This window comes from Nicotiana tomentosiformis, chromosome 5 (assembly GCF_000390325.3).
Source record: "Nicotiana tomentosiformis chromosome 5, ASM39032v3, whole genome shotgun sequence".
NCBI classification, from domain to species: Eukaryota; Viridiplantae; Streptophyta; class Magnoliopsida; order Solanales; family Solanaceae; genus Nicotiana; species Nicotiana tomentosiformis.
In genome coordinates this window covers 7593101-7603354 of record NC_090816.1, presented here as the reverse complement: position 1 = coordinate 7603354, position 10254 = coordinate 7593101, and positions in this window count along the sequence as shown.

Genomic DNA, 10254 nt, shown 5'->3' with positions numbered 1-10254 from the left:
CTGCTCAGCCAGCTAGAGGTAGGGGTCAGGAAGCTAGAAGTGGAGGTCAGGCTATTAGAGGTGGAGGTTAGGCCATTAGAGGTAGAGGTCAGACTGTTAGAGGTGGAGGCCAGCCAGTCAGAGGCCGTCCTAGGGATGCAGTTCAGAGTGGTGGGGCCCAACCCCGATTTTATGCTTTTCCCGCTAGGCCTGAGGCCGAGTCATCTGATGCTGTGATCACAGGTATTATTCCAGTTTGCCATAGAGATGCTTCAGTTCTATTTGATCCAGGATCTACTTATTCCTATGTGTCCTCCTATTTTGCTTCATATTTGGTTGTGCCTTGTGATTCTCTGAGTGCTTCTATATGTGTATCTATACCGGTGAGAGACTCTATTATAGTAGATCATGTCTATCGTTCGTGTGTGGTTACAATTGGTAATCTTGAGACTAGTGTGGATCTTCTACTTCTTGATATGGTAGGTTTTGATGTCATCTTGGGTATGGATTGGCTGTCCCCTTACCATGCTATATTGGATTATCATGCCAAGACAGTGACCCTAGCTATGCTGGGGTTACCTCGGTTAGCGTGGAAAGGAACTCCAGGTCATTCTGCCAGCAGGGTTATTTCTTATATGAAAGCTCAGTGTATGGTAGAGAAAGGGTGTCTAACCTATTTGGCTTATATTCGCGATCCCAGTGCGGATGTTCCTTCTATGGACTCAGTACCAGTTGTTCATGAATTTCCAGAAGTATTTCCTGCAGATCTGCTGGGGATGCCACCCGACAGAGATATTGATTTCTGTATTAATTTGGCTCCGGGCACTCAGCCCATTTCTATTCCACCATACCGTATGGCCCCGCCAGAGTTGAAAGAATTGAAAGAGCAGTTACAAGACTTGCTTGACTAGGGATTCATTAGACCCAGTGTCTCGCCCTGGGGTGCACCAATATTATTTGTAAAGAAGAAAGATGGCTCTATGCGGATGTGTATAGACTATCGGCAGTTGAACAAGGCTACTATCAAAAATAAATATCCGTTGCCAAGAATTGATGACTTATTTGATTAGCTTCAGGGTGCCAAGGTATTCTCGAAGATTGATTTGAGATCTGGTTACCATCAGTTGAAGATTAGGGCATCTGATGTCCCTAAGACAACTTTGCGGACTCGGTATGGGCATTACGAGTTCCTAGTGATGTCATTTGGGTTGACAAATGCTCTAGCAGCATTTATGGATTTGATGAATCGGGTGTTCAAGCCTTATTTGGATTCTTTTGTAGTTGTATTCATTGATGATATCTTGATTTAATCCAGCAGTCGAGAGGAGCATGAGCAACATCTTCGAAGTGTGCTTCACACCTTGAAGAATAATCAGTTATATGCCAAATTTTCAAAATGTGAGTTTTGTTAGACTCAGTTTCCTTTTTGGGACATGTTGTATCGGCAGAAGGCATAAAGGTGGATCCTAAGAAGATTGAGGCTATTCAGAATTGGCCTAGACCTATTTCGGTTACAGAGATCCGGAGTTTCCTGGGTTTGGCAGGTTATTATCATCGGTTCGTGGAAGGGTTTTCATCTATAGCAAGCACATTGACCAGACTAACCCAGAAGGGTGTCCCATTCAGATGGTCAGACGAATGTGAGTTGAGCTTTCAGAAGCTCAAGACCGCTTTGACTACAGCGCCAGTGTTGATATTACCCATAGGTTCAGGATCGTATACAGTATATTGTGACGCATCTCACATTAGGCTTGGTGCAGTATTAATGCAAGATGGCAAGGTAATTGCATATGCGTTGCGGCAGTTGAAAGTTCACGAGAAGAATTATCCTGTTCATGACTTAGAATTGGCAGCCATTGTTTATGCGCTGAAGATTTGGAGGCATTACCTCTACGGTGTCTTGTGTGAGGTATTTATTGATCATCGTAGCCTCTAGTATCTGTTCAAACAAAAGGATTTTAATTTGAGGCAGAGAAGATGGATGGATTTGTTGAAAGACTATGATATCAGCATTTTGTATCACCCCGGAAAGGCCAATATGGTGGTCGATGCCTTGAGTAGAAAGGCTGTGAGTATGGGCAGTCTTGCGTATATTCCGGTTGGTGAGAGGCCATTAGCTGCAAATGTTCAAACTTTGGCTAATCAGTTCGTGAGGTTAGATGTTTCAGAACACAGTCGGGTTCTAGCTTGCACAGTTGCTTGTTCTTCTTTATATGAGCGCATCAGAGAGAGGCAGTATGATGATGCTCACTTACTTGTCCTTAAGGACACGGTGTGGAACGGTGATGCCAAACAGGTTATTGTGGGGGAAGATGGGGTTCTGCGAATGCAGGGTCGTATTTGTGTGCCTAATGTGGATGGGCTTCGTGAATTAATTCTTGAAGAAGCACACAGTTTCGGGTATTCTATTCATCCAGGTACCGCCAAAATGTATCAAAATTTGCGGCAACATTATTGGTGGAGGAGAATGTAAAAGGATATAGTTGCACATGTAGCTCGGTGTATAAAGTTTTAGCAAGTTAAGTGCGAGCATCAGAGACCTGGTGGTTTGCTTCAGAAGTTAGAAATTCTTGAGTGGAAGTAGGAGCGTATCACTATGGATTTTGTTGTTGGGCTCCCACGAACTCAGAGAAAATTTGACGCAGTTTGGGTCATTGTGAACAGGTTGACCAAGTCAGCCCATTTCATTCTAGTGGCAGTTACCTATTTTTCAGAGAGGTTAGCTGAAATTTACATTCGTGAGGTTGTCTGCCTTCACGGTGTGCCCGTGTCTATTATTTCAGATCAAGGTACGCAGTTTACCTCACATTTCTGGAGGGCTGTACCGCGTGAGTTAGGCACGCGGGTGGAGTTGAGTACAACATTTCATCCACAGACAGACGGACAGTCAAAGCGCACTATTCAAATATTGGAAGATATGCTTCGCGCTTGTGTTATAGACTTTGGAGGTTCTTGGGATCATTTCTTACCACTTGCGGAGTTTGCTTATAATAATAGCTACCAGTCGAGCATTCAGATGGCTCCATATGAGGCATTATACGGAAGGCGATGCCGATCGCCAGTTGGTTGGTTTGAACCGGGAGAGGCTCGGTTATTGGGTATTGATTTGGTACAGGATGCCTTGGATAAGGTCAAGATTATTCAGGATCGACTTCGCACAGCTCAGTCTAGGCAAAAGAGTTATGCAGACCGTAAAGTTTGTGATACTGCATTCATGGTTGGAGAACGAATATTGCTCCGAGTTTCACCTATGAAAGGTGTAATGAGGTTCGGAAAGAAGGGCAAGTTGAGCCCTAGGTATATCAGACCCTTTGAAATTCTTGAAATGGTGGGTGAAGTAGCCTACAAACTTGCATTACCACCTAGTTTATCAGCAGTTAATCCAGCGTTCCATGTGTCTATGCTTCGAAAATATCGTGGTGATCCGTCCCATGTGTTAGATTTCATCTCAGTCCAATTGGACAAAGATTTGACTTACGAGGAGGAGCCGGTGGCTATTCTAGCCCGGCAGGTCCGACAGTTGAGGTCAAAGAGTTATCCTTCAGTTCGGGTGAAATTGAGAGGTCATCCGGTAGAGGCATTTACTTGGGAGTCCGAGTCAGACATGCGGAGTAAATATCCACACTTATTCACCAGCTCAGGTACTTTTTTCTAACTTCGTTCGAGGATGAATAGTTGTTTTAGAGGTGGAGAATGTGACGACCCAAAATGTCATCTTTAAATTTAATAAGTAATTCTGTGTTCTAAGACCTCAAAAAGCACCATTTATCATTCCTCGACTTGCGTGCGCAGTCCGTACAATTTCCGAAAAGTTTTTATGTGAAAATTGGATTAAAATGTGAAATAGAGCTTTAAAACTCAACTAAGTTGACTTTGGTTAACATTTTGAGTATACAGACCCGGATGAGTGTTTTCCGGTAGGTCCGTATCGTGATTTGGGACTTGGGCGTATGCCCGGAATCAAATTTCGAGGTCCCTAGCCCGAGATATGGAATTTTGATGAAAAATTAAAAGCTTGAAAGCTTAATGATTTCTAAGAAATTACTGATGTTGAATTTATTGATCTCGGGTCTGTATTTTGGTTCCGGTGCACGGTATAGGTCCACTATAATATTTATGACTTGTTTGCCGAATTTGGTGAGAATCGGAGTTGATTTGACGTGATTCGGACGTCCGGTTGTAAAAATATAAGTTTTAAAGTTTTCTTGAAAACTTCCTTTGATTTGGTATCCGATTCGTTGTACTAGGTGTTATTTTGGCGATTTGATCGCGCGAGCAAGTTCGTATGATGTTTTAGAACTTGTGTGCATGTTTGGTTTGGAGCCCCGAGGGCTTGGGTGAGTTTCAGATAGGCTACGGGATGATTTCAGACTTAGGAAATCTGGTTTTCTACAAACTTCACGCTTCTAGTATGTTCTTCTTCGCGTTCGCGAAGGTACTCTCGCAAACGCGAAGAGCAAATTGGGGCTGACATGTTTTGTGCTTCGCTTTTGCGACATAGTGACCGCGCTCGCGAACGCTTGAGATTCAAAGCTTCGCCTTCGTGAAGGGAAAGAGAATAGCCAGGAAAAATTAGCCTTCGCGTTTGCGAAGGGCATCTCGCTTTCACGAAGGCCAAGCCAGGCAAGTATCGTGTTCGCGAGGTAGCCCTCGCGATCGCGAAGAGTAAAAATTGGACAACACAAATTTGTGCTTCGCGTTCGCGAGAGTACCTTCGCGAACGCGAAGGGAAAAAAATCACAGAAACAGAACTTAAGTTCTGGAAATGGGGTTTCGACCCATTTTCAATTCTTTTCCATTTTTAAGCTCGGGTAAGGCAATTTTTACGGGAAAACATTGGGGTAAGTGTTCCTTATCCTATATTTATTATATTTCACGATTTCATACTCATTTATATCTTGAATCCATGAAATTATGAAAGAAAAATCAGATTTTTATAAAATCTTCCAAAAACGAAAATTTTAGATTTGAAGGACCATTTGACATCGGAATTGGATAATTTTTGCATGGTTGGACTCGTCTCGGAATGAGTGTTCGTATTTAGTGAGATTTTCCGAGATTTGAGACGTGGGTCCTACTGTCGATTATTTTAATGAATTTCTTAATTTTATCCGGAAAATGTTTAAATTCATATGGAATTAATTCCTATGATTAGTATTGAATATATTGAGTTGTTTGTGAATATATTTGAAGCTTTCGAAGGCAAATTTAAAAGAAAAAGCTGTGGTTGAATAATTGATTGCAATTTGCAAAGCAAGGTAAGTGTCGGGGTTAACCTTGACTTGAGGGAATAAAACCCTTAAATTATTTGATATGTAAATTGCATGTGAACGACGTAACCCGAAATTTCCACCTTCGGACTGTGATGGCGCCTAACATTTCACTTGCTAGATAATCCAACGTTAGAATAATATTAACCAATTTTAATATAATTTTTAAATTATTAATAATTAAAGAAACAAATGCGGAAGCAAAGTTTGAAATATAGTGAATAATTCATAAAAATAACTGTGTCTAAATACCATCCTAGAATTGGTTTCACAAGTGCACGAGCTTCTAGAATAATACAAATAAAGGTTTGAATAAAATAAAGCTCTCTGGAAATAAACACACAGCTAAAGTAAAATAGACGGGGACTTCAGAACTGCGGACGCCATGCAGTTATACCTCAAGTCTCCTCTGGTAGCTGAAATCCGAGCAAGTCTACGGTACGCTGCTGGGACCAACTCCAAAATCTACACAAGAAGTGTAGAGTGTAGTATCAGTACAACCGACCCCATGTACTGGTAAGTGCTGAGCCTAACCTCGACGAAGTAGTGACGAGGCTAAGACGGGTCACTTACATTACCTGTACGCAATATAAGTAACAACAACAATAATAGAAATAAACCAGGTAACTCATTTATAATAATTGAAGCCAACTCAGGAGTCATAACTAATTATCATTTCCATCAATTCTGTTGCAACGTGCAACCCGCTCTCACAATATATTCACTTTCAATTCTGTTGCAGCGTGCAACCCGCTCTCACAATATATTCACTTTCGGTTCTGTTGCGGCGTGCAACCCGCTCCTCCAATATATTCATTTTAATCAAGTCTGTCATATATTTATTTCAATTAAGTATATATATAGACTTTTAAATAAGTCTGTTGCGGCGTGCAACCCGATCTTCCAATATTAACTTTTTAACAAGTCTGTTGCGGCATGCAACCCGATCCTCCAATATTAACTTTTAATAAGTCTGTTGCGGCGTGCAATCCGATCTCCCAATATTGACTTTTAATAAGTCTGTTGCGGCGTGTAACTCGATCCTCCAATATTAACTTTTAATAAGTCTGTTGCGCCGTACAACCCGATCCTCCAATATTTCCATTTCAATCAATTCTTATAGAAGAAATTTTCCAATAAATGCAACAATTAATATAAAATCATAAGACAACAAGCATACAATAATTATGATTTAATTATGAAACGAACAATGACAAATAGCAATTTATTATAAAAATCAAGGAGAAAATAGGCAGTTTAATATTTAATATGCTAAATGTCAAATAACAATTAAAACACATAATGCAAATAACATGTAACAATTAATCCAGGACTTCAAGAATTAATATTTGATAAAGAATAAGAGAGAAACAATTATTATGATAATTAATTTATGATTATAGATTATGATTTTTCAAGTAAGAATGCAAACAATTAATTTGACGATGTATAGACACTCCTCACCTCGCCTATACGTCGTTCACATGCAATTCACATAACAAATAATTTAAGGGTTCTATTCCCTCAAGTCAAGGTTAACCCCAACACTTACCTCGCTTTGCAAATTCCAATCAATTATTCAACCACAACTTTTCCTTTTAAATTTGCGTCCGAAAGCTTCAAATCTATTCACAAATAATTCAATATATTCAATACTAATCATAAGAATTAATTCCATATGAATTTACACATTTTCCGGATAAAAATCCAAAATTTATTAAAATATTCGACAGTAGGACCCACGTATCAAATCTCAGAAAAACTCACGAAATCCGAACACCCATTCCGAGACGAGTCCATCCCTATAAAAATTATCTAATTCCGATGTCAAATGGACCTTCAAATCTTAAATTTTCGTTTTTGGAAGATTTTATAAAAATCTGATTTTTCTTCCATAATTTCACGGATTCATGATATAAATGAGTATGAAATCGTAAAATATAATCAATATAGGATAAGGAACACTTACCCCTATATTTTCCTGTGAAAATCGCCCAAAACTCGCCTTACCCGAGCTCAAAAATGGGAAAGAATTGAAAATGGGTCGGAACCCCATTTCTAGAACTTAAGTTCTGTTTCTGGGATTTTTACCCTTCGCGTTCGCGAAGGTATTCTCGCAAACGCGAAGCACAAATTTGTGCTGTCCAATTTTTACTCTTCGCGAACGCGATGCTTGCCTGGCTAGGCCTTCGCGAACGCGAAGGCTAATTTTTTCTGGCTAGTCTCTTTCCCTTCGCGAACGCGAGGCTTCTTTCGCGAAGGCGAAGCTTTGAACCTCAAGCCTTCGCGAACGCGGTGGCTATGTCGCGAACGCGAAGCACAAAACGTGCTAGCCCCAATTTGCCCTTCGCGTTCGCGAGAGTACCTTCGCGAACGTGAAGAAGAACACACCAGAAGCCTGAAGTCTGCAGAAAACCAGATTTTCTAAGTCCTAAATCATCCCGTAGCCTATCCGAAACTCACCCGAGCCATCGGGGCTCCAAACCAAACATGCACACAAGTTCTAAAACATCATACAAACTTGCTCGCACGATCAAATTGCCAAAATAACACCTAGAACTACGAATCGGACACCAAATCAAAGGAAGTTTTCAAGAAAACTTTAAAACTTATAGTTTTACAACCGGACGTCCGAATCATGTCAAATCAACTCCGATTCTCACCAAATTCGGCAGACAAGTCATAAATATTATAGTGGACCTATACCGGGCTCCGGAACCAAAATTCGGACCCGAGATCAATAAATCCAACATCAGTAATTTCTTAGAAATCATTAAGCTTTCAAGCTTTTAATTTTTTATCAAAATTCCATATCTCGGGCTAGGGACCTCGAAATTCGATTTCGGGCATACGCCCAAGTCCCAAATCACAATACGAACCTACCGAAATTATCAAAATACTGATCCGGATCCGTTTGCTCAAAATATTGACCAAAGTCAACTTAGTTGAGTTTTAAAGCTCTATTTCACATTTTAATCCATTTTTCACATAAAAACTTTTTGAAAAATTGTACAGACTGTGCACGCAAGTCGAGGAATGATAAATGGTACTTTTTGAGATCTTAGAATATAGAATTACTTATTAAATTTAAAGATGATATTTTAGGTCATTACAATATAGTGCTTGAATTGTAAATTACTCATTGTCCTCTAGGATTTCTAATCTAGGCTTTTTATGAGGCATGTCGAACTTGGTTGGCTTGTGTTGTGAACCGAGCTGACTCCGTAAGGACTATGGGTTAGAAGATGTGAATATAACTTATTCAGGTTGAATTATTAGGCCGAATAAAATAGAGGCAATTTCACTTCTGGCCGCTTGGCTGAAACTTTTGACAATCTCTAGTCCACATATCTATTATGTAATTTGAAGCCAAAAACTAATTATAATAGCTAGCCGGTGAAATAAAAATATCACTAGTCGCATTCCAAACCCATGTGAAGTATTTCAAGTCCAAAGCAATGTAAAGTAGAAAACTATTCATTCAAATAAGTTTTCAGTTACACAAACAGAACAATTCGGTCAAAAAATCCAAAAACTGGTGAATTCCAAAAAATAAAATATTTTTCAAAAGAGAAAAACTTACTTAAAAACTCAACTCTGGAAGAAAAAATATACACAGATAACAAGATTATATGTGTATGGAGAGAGAGAGATGTACATTTCACAATGTATACAAGATATACTTTAGATACATAAACACACTCGGATACACTCAATATACACAAATAACAAACTGCCAACCTTAGTATACATTGCATATAGAGTTTTTAACATTGTATAACAATGTCTTTACAACTTCTATATAAAATTAATATACAAGTACCATGTATATACAACTTTATATTAGTGTAAAAACAAACTAGAACTTTTATATAACTTTTAAGAATTAACTAAAAGAGAAAAAAAAATAAAAGAGAGAATATTTATACAAAATATTTATTACAGAAAAGAAGAAGAAATAGTAAAGTACGAATGACAAGAAGAAAAAAACAAAAGGAAATAAGATCTAAAAGGGAAAGAGAAAAAAATGCTGAGAGTATTTGTGAGAGAAAGATTATACACGTTATATATAAAATATATATTAATTATTCAATTTATATACTTATTATAAATTATATACGCACTATATGTGTGTGTGTGTGTGTGTGTGTGTGTGTGTGTGTATTATACACTGTATATACACTTTATATTCAAAATTATATGAACTATGAATATGTATAAATAGTGTATATGCATTTTATCAGTATAAATACACCTTTCATACAAATGTGATTACATAATTATACACATTATATATAATATTGTCAATACTCACCGTAGCCACTGTAATCTTTCACGTCCAATTTTGTATAATACGGGTATAATAAATGTATCAGTATATAATGTATACACAATGATCATACACATATTGCACAATTATTATACAAGAATTATATGATATATAAATAAAGGAGCATTGATAGTAATGGAGGACAACCAACTTTGCAGAAAAAAGTTTTTCTCCGGGAGTGGCCATTTTATTTCCTCCATCTCTCATTCTCATAAAATTCATCCAAAAAAATGCCACGCAATACAATATCTGAAAGTGAAAAGAAAGCGAAGAAGGAGGCAACCATCGTTAGAATTTTGTCGGAAATTACACAAAGAAGATAGTATTTTTCTTTTCATCTAAGTGTAGGAGGAGAAAATTGTAAAAAAAAAAAAAAAAAAAGAGAGAGAGAAAAAAAATGGTGTGTTGGTATCGTTATAGTGGAAGAGAAGAAAAAAAAGAAGAAGAAGATAGGAGTGAAAAAAGGAGAAGATAAGAAGAGAGGGAAAAGAAGGTTGAAGAAGGGAGAAGATGATGAGGAGAGAGAGGAGAAGTAGGCGGCTGAAAGAGGGAAGAAATAATGAAATTTTAGGGTTTTGGCTATAAGTTAATATTAAGTTGCTAATAAAGTCTAAACAGGATAACTTAGGTAAAGTAGGGCCATTTTTTTTTTTACCCGAATTGCCATAGAGTGAT